The 12,297-nt window shown below is 46.1% G+C and overlaps 1 pseudogene; it reads left to right on the forward strand.

Moving 5' to 3' along the window:
- The first annotated feature begins 1,452 nt into the window (after nt 1-1,452).
- Nucleotides 1,453-7,955, forward strand: LOC118577944 (annotated as a pseudogene).
- Nucleotides 7,956-12,297: the final 4,342 nt, after the last annotated feature.

A 12,297-nucleotide genomic window follows, 5' to 3' on the forward strand; every position in this document is an offset into this window, starting at 1 on the left:
TTCCGGGGTTACAATCCGGGTGGTGGAGGAACAGAGGTCCAGTCCTGCACTCCCTGGTGTGGCTCGGGATAGGCTCGAGCAAGTTGGGCCAAGGCTGTCTGGGGCAGTGTGGTTACCTATTCTTTATTGTTGTTGAAGGGGTTGTTGGGTGATATAGGGGGCTGTGATGGATGGCCGGGGCCCCAAAACGGGACCTGCAGCCTGTTTTCTGAGACCTCAGATAATGGCTGGCAATTAACATCAGTCTTGGAGTGACAGTCTCTGGCCCAGTGTCGTCCCCTTTTGCATCTAGGGCAGAGCCCTGGGGGTGGGTTTCTCAGATTATCATTAAAGGGGGGGATCTCTCACCCTGGGCGCCAGGGCATTTTCTGGCAAAATGTCCCGGGTGCCCGCATTTCAAACAGTTTTTGGTTCCATTGTTAGGCCCTCTAGCGGGCGCCTGGAGTATGGCACCTATTGCCATACTGATGGACTTGGAAATTTTATGATCAAATGTGTCTCTACATTGCTACACAGCTTAATCATGCCATTGAGGTCCATAGCCTTAGTTTTGCCCCTCAAGGCTGCCCTGCAGGCTGCATTGGCATTCTCTATGGCTAATTGCTTGACCACAATATTTTCTAAACAATCTTCTCCCAGGATTCTTTCAGCAACTTCTAGCAGCCTGGCAACGAACTGGGCATAAGGTTCACTGTTGTCTTGGACTATTTTAGACAGGGAGGTGGTGGCTGCCCCTGTCGCAGGCACAGCTCGCCAGGCCGCCAGCGCCGCATGGGCTGTCTGTGCCAGAAGCCCTGCTGAGAGTTTCCGTTGTTTTTCCTCTGTGGCATATTTGCCTCTCCCTGTAATCTTGTCAGAAGACCATGAAGCCATCTAAGGACTTTTCTTATTTATGACAGCCTGTGTTTCAGCTCTGTCTATAAACTCGGCCTTCCAGGTTAAAAATTGGCTCCAAGTTAGCACTGACTGAACCACCTTATTCCATTCATGAGGCAACAGATTACCCCCCTGCCCCAGCCCTTCAAGAATTGAAATTGTGAAGGGCGCATTAATACCATAATTTTTTACTGCTGAGTGTAAATCCTTTAAATGTTTTATTTTTAGTTTTTTATATATAACTTGGTCAGTGTCATGATTCTCCACTGGGTCCTCCTCCTCTCCCTCTGAGGCTGAAGATCCCTGTTCCACAACCTCAGTATCTCTGTCAGCACCCTGAGTGGTGTCTGCCTGTTCCCCCACATTCTGGGATTGAGCGCCAGAGCGGGTCATTACTGGGAAAGAGAGGGACACTGCGGTCAGTGCCCTTTTGGTCTTGCCTTCTTTTGGTTTGATATGTGTCTTTGGCGGGCGCCAGCCCTCTCGGTCCCCCGCCCCGCTCCTGCGGGGGGGGGGGGGGGGGCTGTGTGAGGGGGATTTCCAAAAGTGGTAGGAAGGGTGAGTGCAGGAAGGGTGATGTCGGCTTCTCCTGTAACGTTGGCCTGTAATACCTGTATCTGTTGGGTAAGATCTCTCAATTCTCTTTTCATAGAGAGGACATCCTTTAAATTGGTAATCTGGTTTAGAAGGGATTCCTTGATTTCTAAGAGACCCCGCATTCCAGGTATAGTGGGGCCCATTTGTCCTGTTATTGTCTCCCTACGAATGGGGGTGCTTGGGGCGTTGGGAGTGGGACTGACATAGGGAGGTGGAGAGTGCCAGTGAAGGCTCCTCTCGCCTATTTGGCAGCTGGAAAAAAAGGCTTGGGACTGAGAGAGGGGAGGGGGGTCATATCTCCCCCTTTCATAACATGCTGCCGCTTCTTCCAAAACAAAACAAACCCAGGAATCAATAAACAAACAACAGCATTGGAGACGAAGGCAAAGCTGCCCTTGGAGCCAAAACCAGTCTCCAATCTGCTCATTAGAAGAGAGAAAGAGAATTCTCTGTATCAGCCAAGGTTTTATGTTCCCAAGGGGAGTGACAGGCCTGGGTGTCCTCATATGGGTGAGGGACTTACCAGACACAGACACTGCTGACAGGTCCCTATTCCAGCAGAAACAGGAGGTGACCCCAGGATTCCAAGAGTCTCCTCTGGCTCCTCTGAACTTTCATTTCCCCTCCTTTCACATGTCCCCTTTGCAACCCCACCTCCCAGCCACAGGCTGCCTCCTCATTGAATTGGTTGAGTCTCCACCTAGTGAATCCTAATTGGCATTTTTGGTGTGTCCAGATAGGCTGAATCAGATCACCCTCAGGACAGAATGAACAGAGAGGAAGATAAAAATATATTCATGAAAACTTGCACTCATTACTCAGGAGTTTGAGGCAGGAAGTGATATATTCAGAGCCTGTACACAGGAAGCTCAGAACCAGCCTTGGCACTTAGGAGGGCCCTGCCTCGAAAGACAGAACTTGCTGGACAGAAGGCATACATCTTTAATCCCAGCACTCTAGAGGCAGAGGCAGGCAGCTCACTGTGAGGTCAAGGAGCCTGGTCTAGACTGTCAGTTCCTGCCAACCAGGGCTAGAGGTGACACACTTAAATCAACACCTGAGTCTGAGCACGCTCACCTGGCATGTAAGGGAATACTACAAGTGGAGGCACATACCTTTAATCCCACCTCTAGGAAGGCAAAAGTGTTAGTATTTAAGTGGCACTAGGAACACATCCCGAACATGACAAGACCATGGAAGAGTTTTATTAAAGAGGATAGAGGTGACAGGCCTGTGTGAAACACACGTGGGTGAGGAGATAAGTGGGGGGGGGGGGGGATGAAAGAGAGACTCATGCAAGATGGCACCTGCTTTTTAAATGTTGGGCTGCGCATGCATACAGGAACTCCTGTGGGTACTCCACGAATGCGCTTAGATTACATGGCTGCACGCGCGCTTTACGAAACCACGTAAAGCCACAGAGTCCTGGTCCCGTGAAATGTCTGACCCGGAGATGGCTATTCTGAACCAGAAATAGTTAGGTGGTCCACCGGGCAAGCCCAACCATGTGGACATGTAATTATCTATCAAAAAGGAAGTAGGTGTCTATGAGTTTGAGTCCAGCCTGTTCTAAGTAGTGGGTTCCAGGCCAGCCAAAGCTGCACATTGAGACCCTGTATCAACAAAGCAAATGGAGAACACAAGAAAGCAGGGCATGTTGATTTACAATTTGAATCCCAACACTTGGGATGCAGAGTCAGGAGAATCTCTGTGAATCTGAGGACAGCCTGGTCTATACAGCAAGGTCCAGGCCAGCCAGGGCTACTTAGTGAGACCATGTCTCAAAGACAACAACAAAGAAAAAGAGAAAAGCCAGCTTTTTGTCATGGTGCAGGCCTGCTGGGACTTCAGGTACAGGTCCCCACCTATTGTAAATGTAATGGTGGGGATCTCACCTGGGGTTCCTGTATGTTAGGTACACATGTTAGGTAGCCCTCTACCATCTGGGCTTCGTCCAGAGGCTCTGGTTACTCTGTATTTTAAGACCATGTTTTCTTGGGCCTCATCATTAGTCATCAGATAGCTCAATGCCTTCTCCTTCTCCACAGACACCAGAGCTCAAGACCTTACAGTTGGCGACTAGTTTAATGGCGAAAAAGGACCTCAGAGAGTGAGTATCCAGGTTCCCACTATTTCACCATTAAGCCAAAACTGCACTCAGGGGAAATTCTTTCATTATTCTGTTGTGCCCGAAGCCTCTTAGAATATCAGGATTTTATTTGATGCTAACGTCTCTAGTCTCCCAGCTGTTTATTGCAGAACAGGTTTGATAATTATGACAAGGAGATTCTATGCTGATGTCTAGTCTGAAAGAGAGTAACGTAAGGCTAACTCATGATCAGAACTATACTGGTCACATACGATTAAAGCTCTCCAGATGCAATGGCTCACATAACGCAGTAGGATCACTGAGAGCTGGAGTATCAAATCAATGTTAGCTACAAGGAAAGACCCTGTCTCAGAAACAAACCCCAAACTACGTATGTAAATAGCAACTAAACTAACAAATAACTCGGTATTGGGAAGTGATTGATTGAATCAGAGCTCAATTTGGGAAAGTGTGAAAAGAAACCACAGTCAAGGTCCCAGGCCCATCCATGGTACTTCACTACAAACTCTGGGATTTATTGCCTTGTTTACTTACAATTATCTTTTTTTTCTTTTTCTTCCCCCCCCCCCCGAGACAGGGTTTCTTTGTGTAGTTTTGGTGCCTGTCCTGGAACTCACTCTGTAGACCAGGCTGGCCTCGAACTCACAGAGATCCGCCTGGCTCTGCCTCCCAAGTGCTGGGATTAAAGGTATGGGCCACCACCGCCTGGCTTATTTTCATTTTTTTTTCCTAGGGATGGCCTTACACTATGGCTCATGCCTGTCTGGAACTTATGTAGCCAAAGATGAGCTCCAAGTCTCAGTAATTCTCCTCTCTTCATGGCAGGGTATTGATAAGAGTGTGTCCATGTTCATTAGATCTCCATGCATAGTAGACTAGAACCCATTCATGGAGAGACTGTACAGCATCAGGGTTTTCTCCCTCCCTCCCTCCCTTCCTTCCTTCCTTCCTTCCTTCCTTCCTTCTTTCCTTCCTTCCTTCCTTCATGGCAATACCAGCTTTGCCTTTAATGGAATCATTGCCACAATGATGCTAGAGTATAGTTGAGTGTCCAAGTAGTACTGATTTGGTGACCAAGTCAGGTGTGTATGTAATTGGTGTCTGTACTAGTGGTCTATAACATAAATTATGCTGAAGTTAAACATGGTTCCATCCCCAGGACGACAAAGAAAGCCAGGAATCTTAGGCTGATAGGAAAGGTACCTGAGATACAAAACAATCCTTTAAAACTGCAGTTCCTTTGTTTTCTTTAAACTTGTGCCCAGGTTGGCCTGCTGCTTGTTATGTAGCTAATGATGACCTTGAACACCTGATCCTTCCATTCCACCTCACATGCTGGAATACAAGCCTTCTGCACTATGCCCAGTGTGGTGTTGGTGGTGGTGATATTGGGATTAGCGTGTTGAGGGGCCGGACAAGGAACAGATTCTTCAGCACATTAGATGAGCTTTAACCATTGGAGTGATGTCACTCAGCCTTTTTTTTTTTTTCTGTTTTGTTTTCAGAGACACAGCTCCAGTCTGTAAGTCAGACTGACCTGCAACTCACTATGTAACCCAGGCTGGTTCTGAATTCACTGTAAACCCCCTTCCCCAAGTCAGCATGTTGTGGGGTATCCACCAGAGAAGACTATTTGTACATGGGTTTGAGCCAATACAAAGTCTTTATTAGCTGGGCAGGGACTACACTATGTATTCAGGACCCCAGTACACCACCGAGGCTTTCTCAAGGTGAACATTTATGTGCAAAAACCATGTTCTGGGTCGACATACTTCACTTAACAAGAACATTTAGCTAGAAGCAGAAGTACAGAAGCCAAAAAGCAAGGCTACTACATTAAGAGACTTTCCCAGAACCACGGACTATGGTGGTTTCATCTTGGCTGGTGGTACTGTCTACATGATGAGTTTTGCAACCTGAAGGTACTTCAGCCATGAGTCGGTTGTGCTAAGTAAGATCTAGGGCCCCATTATTTTTGTTCATTTTCTTTTTCTTTTTGTTTTTCAAGATAGGGTTTCTCTGTGTAGCTTTGGAACCTGTCCTGGAACTCAGTCTATAGACCAGGCTGGCCTTGAACTCACAGAGATCCTCCTGCTTCTGCCTCCCGAGTACTGGGACTAATGGCATGTGCCACCACCACCTGGCCTAGGGCCCTGTTAAAAGCTCTTAAAATAATGGGTTTAGGGGTTGGGGATTTAGCTCAGTGGTAGAGTGCTTGTCTAGCAAGCACAAGGCCCTGGGTTCGATCCTCAGCTCAAAAAAAAATGGGTTTAGGGGCTGGAGAGATAGCTTAGAGGTTAAAAGCACCAACTGCCCTTCCAGAGGTCCTGAGTTCAATTCCCAGCACTCACATAGTGGCTCACAACCATCTGTAATGATATCTGGTGATATGTATTATATACATAATAAATAAATAAATATTTTTTAAAAAATGGGTTTATTGCTTGAGTCACAAAGCTTGGCCATTCTTTGCTGTTCTGGATCAAATTGTATCTTGGGAAACGAACTTTGCTGATCAGAAGGGGTCTTCTCATTGAAGGACAGGGACTTGGAAGAAAAATAACATAAAGCACACCCTGTGATCTCACAATGGAGGTAAAGCTGAGGACCAATCACAAGTGGGTAAAGAACAGGCACGTGACCCTATCCTGTGTGGTGGAATATTATTCTAAGATGTGATACATTTATTTATGCTGTTTAATAATGCAACGATGTGTTTCATTCTTTTATGTTGCATTCATTTGTTTAACTCTGTGAAATTGTGTTATTTTGTCTGTCTAAAACATCTGAAGGAGGTCTGGGAAGATGGCTCAGAGGTTAAGAGCCCTGGTCGTTCTTCCAGAGGTCCTGAGTTCAACTCCCAGCCACCATATGATGGCTTACAACCATCTACAATGAGATCTGGTGCCCTCTTCTGGCCTGCAGGCCGAACACTCACTGTATACATAATAAATGAATGTTTAAAAAAACATCGGAAGGTCTAATAAACAGCTGATAGGCAATAGCAAGGCAGGAGAAAGGATAGGTGGGGCTGACAGGCAGAGAAATAAATAGAAGGAGAAATCTAGGAGGAAAGAAAAAAGGAGCAAGAGAAGGAGAAAGTCACAAGGGGCCAGCCACCCAGCTATACAACCAGCAACAGAGTAAGAAAGAAAGAAAGAAAGGAAGGAAGGAAGGAAGGAAGGAAGGAAGGAAGGAAGGAAGGAAGGAAGGAAGGAAGGAAGGAAGGGAGGAATGTATACAGAATTAGAGAAAGGTAAAATCTGAAAAGCAAAAGATAGAGGTGATAATTTAAGTTAAGGAAAGCTGGCTAGAAATAAGCCAAGCTAAAGATAGGCATTCATAAGCAAAGATAAGACTTTGTGTGTGATTTATTTAGGAGCTGGACGGAAGCCATTTGTGATATTTAAACTTTTTTTTTTCTTTCGAGACAGGGTTTCTCTGTGTATCTTTGGAGCCTGTCCTGAAACTCACTCTGTAGCCCAGGATGGCCTCGAACCCACAGAAATCTGCCTGGCTCTGCCTCCCAAGTGCTAGGATTAAAGGCGTGCGCCACCACTGCCTGGAGCCATTTTGTTATAAGGTCAAAAAAAGTTCATTTCTGTTTCCTACAAAATTTAAGTTGACAGTTCTGTGACCTGTTTGTGGAATTTGAAATGCTTCCCAGCTTCCAGTGCTTGACCTGAGGGAACGTGCACCATGACTTCTAAGACGTATGGGCTGGAAGAATGTGGAGACCACTCAGTGGAGACTGTAAGTGAGAAACAAACAGCCACCTGCCTTCCTAGGTACACTCTGAGGCAGTGTTTGAAAGCAGTGACTTTTGTCTCAGGATCCACACATATGAACATCAAGCAATCTTATTCTGGGGCTGTATAGAGATACACAGATGCCATTGCCTGTCTATACTGTCAGGAAGGTCTTGACAGTTTTCCAGCCAGAGGGCATACAGATGGAGCACGATGGAGCCTACCCACGGAGTCATTTCTGCACCACCACCAGCCAGATGAGAAATCTTCCCAAAGTCTTCCTAGCACTAATCCATAAGAATCCCTTCAAGCCGGGCAGTGGTGGTGCATGCCTTTAATCCCAGCACTTGGGAGGCAGAGGCAGGCAGATCTCTGTGAGATCGAGGCCAGCCTGGGCTACCAATTGAGTTCCAGGAAAAGCACAAAGCTACACAGAGAAACCCTGTCTCAAAAAAAAAAAAAAAAAAAAAAAGAATCCCTTCAAGACCACAAATACATCAACAAACATAGAGGAGAGTGTTACCCAGATCATTTCTGTGTTCTCCAAACTCAACTATCTGCAGCATCTCAGTATGAGTGGTATTTACCTTCTCAGTGGCCACATGAGTCAGTTGCTCTGCTGACAAAGGATGGACAGCTATTTCTGCTATCTTACTTTCTTTCACATTGCTGATGATTTCTGCAAGCAAATATAGACTTCACATGGTCAATTTTTGTGACAATGACATTTCTATGGCTGTCTGGAAGGACACTCCTAACCTGAGCTGTACATCTCTTTCAGCTGTTTAGCAATTATAATTTTAATTTTGTAACTGTTTTTACACCTTGAGGGGCCTTTATCAGTAGCCATAAAATAAGTGGCAGGTTCCCTGCTCCTTGTAGATGGGGAAAAGCACCCTGTTGTAGAATATTATTTTTAGGAGTGTTGCTTTTGTTGATGTTACATTTGTTCAACTCTGTGAAGCTGTGTTACTTGCCTGACTAAAACACCTAATGGTCCAAATAAAGAGCTGAACAGCTATCAGCAAGGCAGGAGAAGGGATAGGTGGGGCTGGCAGGCAGAGAGAATATATAGAAGGAGAAATCTGGGAGAAGAGAAGAAAGAGCAAGTGAACAATGACAGGAGGACACTAGGGGCCAGCCACCCAGCCACCCAGCCACCCAGCCACCCAGCCACCCAGCCACGGAGTAAGAGTAAAAGTAGATATACAGAGTAAGAAAAGGAAAACGTTCAGAGGCAAAAGGTAAATGGGGATAATTTAAGTTAAGAAAAGCTTGCAGACTGGAAAGATGGCTCAGCGGTTAAGAGTACTGACTGCTCTTCCAGAGGTCCTGAGTTCAATCCCAGCAACCACATGGTGGCTCACAACCATCTGTAATGAGATCTGGCGCCCTCTTCTGGCCTGCGGGTATACATGAAGACAGAATACTGTATACATAATAAATAAATAAACAAATCTTAAAAAAAAAAAAAAAAAAAAGCTTGCTAGAAATAAGCCAAGCTAAGGCTGGGCATTTATAATTAAGAATAAGCCTCTGAGCTGTGCAGTGGTGGTGCATGCCTTTAATCCTAGCACTCTGGAAGCAGAGGCAGGCAGAACCCTATGAGTTTGAGGCCACCCTGGTCTACAGGTAGAGTTCCAGGACAACCAGAGAGGAGCTATACACAGAGAAACCCTGTATCGAAAGAAATAAAACAACAACACAAACAAACAAAAATAAATAAATAAATAAATGAACAAACCAAAAAACAAACAAACAAACAAAAAGAATAAACTCCTGTGTGTGATTTATTTAGGAGCTTGGTGGCAGGCCCCTTAAAGAGCAAAAACAACCAACAACAGTATCCAATACTTGTCCTGTCTTGAATAATAGTACTACAGTGCTGACTTGCCTCCTCAGAGTCCCTGGCAGTGCTCTTAACTTTGTTCTAGGTAATAAGTAAAGTAGTAAGCAATGACCCACTACCTGGATTCCCAGGCAGGTTCAAGATGTTGAAAACAGAATATGTGTGGGTTGGGCGTGTAATATCTCTATTGCCTATGTTTGAGGGCTCTGTGACATGGTCAATGCCCCTTTAGGACCTGACCGAGGAGCTCCTACCACCACTGTTCAAGGAAGCCTTTACTGGTGGACAAACTAACATCCTGAAAGGGATGGTTCCAGCTTAGCCCTTCCCTTCCCTCCCTCTGGGGTCTCTGATGACAACCATAACCCACCTGGAGACTGAACTGTATCCAGCAACTCTTCATCACTCCAGCATCTCTCAGTGACAACCTGCAACAGCTGTTTAGGTAAGGAAGGATGGAGAGCTGCTTCTGCTACCATGAAGAACCTTTCTCTTTAACACTGGAGATTAGTGGCCACCTGAAATCAGCCTGTCAATATGGGATTCACAATGAAGAGTTCATTAGAATATCTAAGCCTGGCCTTATTCCCTGTTAACTATATCAGGGGTTCAGATGGCTAGTCATGAAGCTGAGAAATGAATGAGAGAGTGCCATGCTGGAAGGCCAGATGTGTGTGTCCCATCTAGTGAGGCTGGGTTTCAGGTCCTCCTTGGTACTCCCATCTAGTCTTATATGGAGTGAAGGGGACTCCCACACAGCAGGATTCCCTTCCAAACCCCAGAGTAGGCACAAACCACACCCAAACACCACAGACACCAAACATCATAGACAGATTCTTTATTAAGTAGGCAAGAAAAGTTAAAGGGGCTGCTTTCTGACTCAGACAGAAAAACAGCAGCAAATGACTTTGCAGGTGTCATTCTAAAGAAGAGAAAAAGGAGAGGTCCGTATTGAAATGGGCTATGGTGCAGTGGGGAGGGAGATAAGGAGACAAGAGGAAGGGGACAAGGGGAAGGGGGAGGGATATTTGTCCAGAGAGACAAAGGACTGCCTCTGAATAGAGAGGAGACAGACATGGTACATAGGTAAATGGCAGTTTATAAAGGTAAAGGGAGAAAGCCTGTGTTAGGATGGGGTGTTTAATTTTAATTGGGTATGTTAATTAGGTGAACCAAATGGGCTTCTGATAGCTGGACTTTGGTTCAGCCTCAGGAGGAGGAAGTGGCCAAATAAGGGAATAGACCTTGGGAGCTAGCTTTAGGAATGTAATCTGCAGTTTTTAGCAAGCAGAGGGAATGGGGAGAAGAGTAAGACCTACCAGAGCCACATGTTCAAGTGGGCTAGTATCCCTTCATAGAGGAACAGGAAAGGGATGATGTCACTGTAGAGAGGAGTACTCAGACATGACAGTTCCCCAGGTGAGCTCTGGGCTCAGATCTGAAAGAAACTCCCTAACTCCCCAAGAGTAAAAGGCAGTTTATAAAGCTGGAATGGGCTGAGTAAACTTGGAACAGAAAAACCCGGGTTGAGAGTCAGAGTTGGGGTGAGGACTAGCCAGGTACAGAGGCTGTGAAAGGAAGGCCGTGAGTCAGTGAGCTCTGCAGGAGAACCATGAGATGTGGTCAGGTTGGTCCCATATTGCTCCTTCCTGTGTGCCCTCCTGGCCTAATGGGCAGTTCTGGGTCTCTGCTTGTCACTAAAGAACAGAGCTGAAGGAAACTCACTGCAGTGTGGCTGTCCTCGGCCTACATTGGTGAACAGATTCCAAAAGGCAACACTGGGAGTTCACTGCCATCCCATGGCCAACACTGACCCTGGCCATGTGGTCTCCTCTACCACTAGGTCAAGGCCATCACTATATGTCAAGTAACTAACCCCTTGGTTTCTCCCTAGGTTCCTGAAGACCTCCTTGGTTGCCTGTACATCACTCTCTGTTCTCACATATAGGCTGGAGTCTTCTCTCCATGTTGGTGCCTCTGTCAGCTCAAACATCTGGCCTTGAAAGATGCCCTTCTAACTGATATGAATCCCATGCCTCTCAGATTTCTTCTACTGCACAATGTAGACACTCTATTGACCCTAGAATTTGAACACTGTATGCTGGGTGAGTCTCACTTTATTTTCCTTCTGTCTGTCCTGAGCCAACGTTCCCAGCTCACCCTCATCAATTTGTGAGACAATGACATCTCCATAGCTGTCCTGAAGGACCATCTCCAACACACTTCCAGCCTCAGCCAGGTGACTCTGGAAGTGTACCCTGCCCTTCTGGAGTGCAATGATGACATGGGTACAAGAGATCTGTCCTGAACTCAGGGAGAAACTGAGGACCATTAGGCAGCCCAAGGTGGCCTCCTTTCTTAAAGCTTTTCCCAGCAATGTTTCAAATGCTGTTGCTATGAACCGAGGCCCATATTTTGTTTTTGTTGGCATTAAGTAGGGGAAGACAGCTTCTGGGTACTGAGAATAAAAGCCCAGGGACAGAACTCTCATCAAGGGGATCCAGAGCACATGGCTTCACACACTGCTCAATGTGGTGCAAACAAAATGGTGTGCAGTGGTATAAAATCACATGGGCTAAGCTTACATGGAGAACAGTGGGATTCTAGGGATAGGTGTCTATGAAAGCAAAAGGACAATTTTTTTTTTTTTTGGGCTTTTCCAGACAGGGTTTCTCTGTGTAGATTTGTACCTTCCTAGAACTCTCTTTGGAAGACCAGGCTGTCCTCAAACTCAGAGATCTGCCTGCCTCTGCCTCCCAAGTGCTGGGATTAAAGGCGTGCACCACCACCGCCCTGCAATTCTGCATTTCTAATGGGGCTTGTCTCAGTTCAGTAGGAGTAGTGCTTTTCTACTGTGTGATGGTTATGAACTAATGGTCAGTCCCTGTAAACCTGGATGCTCTCCCTTGGGCAACTTCCTCAGTCATTGACATCAGTTCAAGGTAGATGGTGTGTGTGTGTGTGTGTGTGTGTGTGTGTGTGTGTGTGTGTGTGTACACGTGTGTGCAGAGGGGGGAGTCTTCTTAGTGAAATGGGAAAACAGTGTGTTTGTGTGAGGTGGAAGTCCAAGACCTCTTGGTATCAGTGAAAATAAAGCCACTGCAACTTTCTCATTC

This window comes from Onychomys torridus, chromosome 2 (genome assembly GCF_903995425.1).
Source record: "Onychomys torridus chromosome 2, mOncTor1.1, whole genome shotgun sequence".
Taxonomy (NCBI): Eukaryota; Metazoa; Chordata; class Mammalia; order Rodentia; family Cricetidae; genus Onychomys; species Onychomys torridus.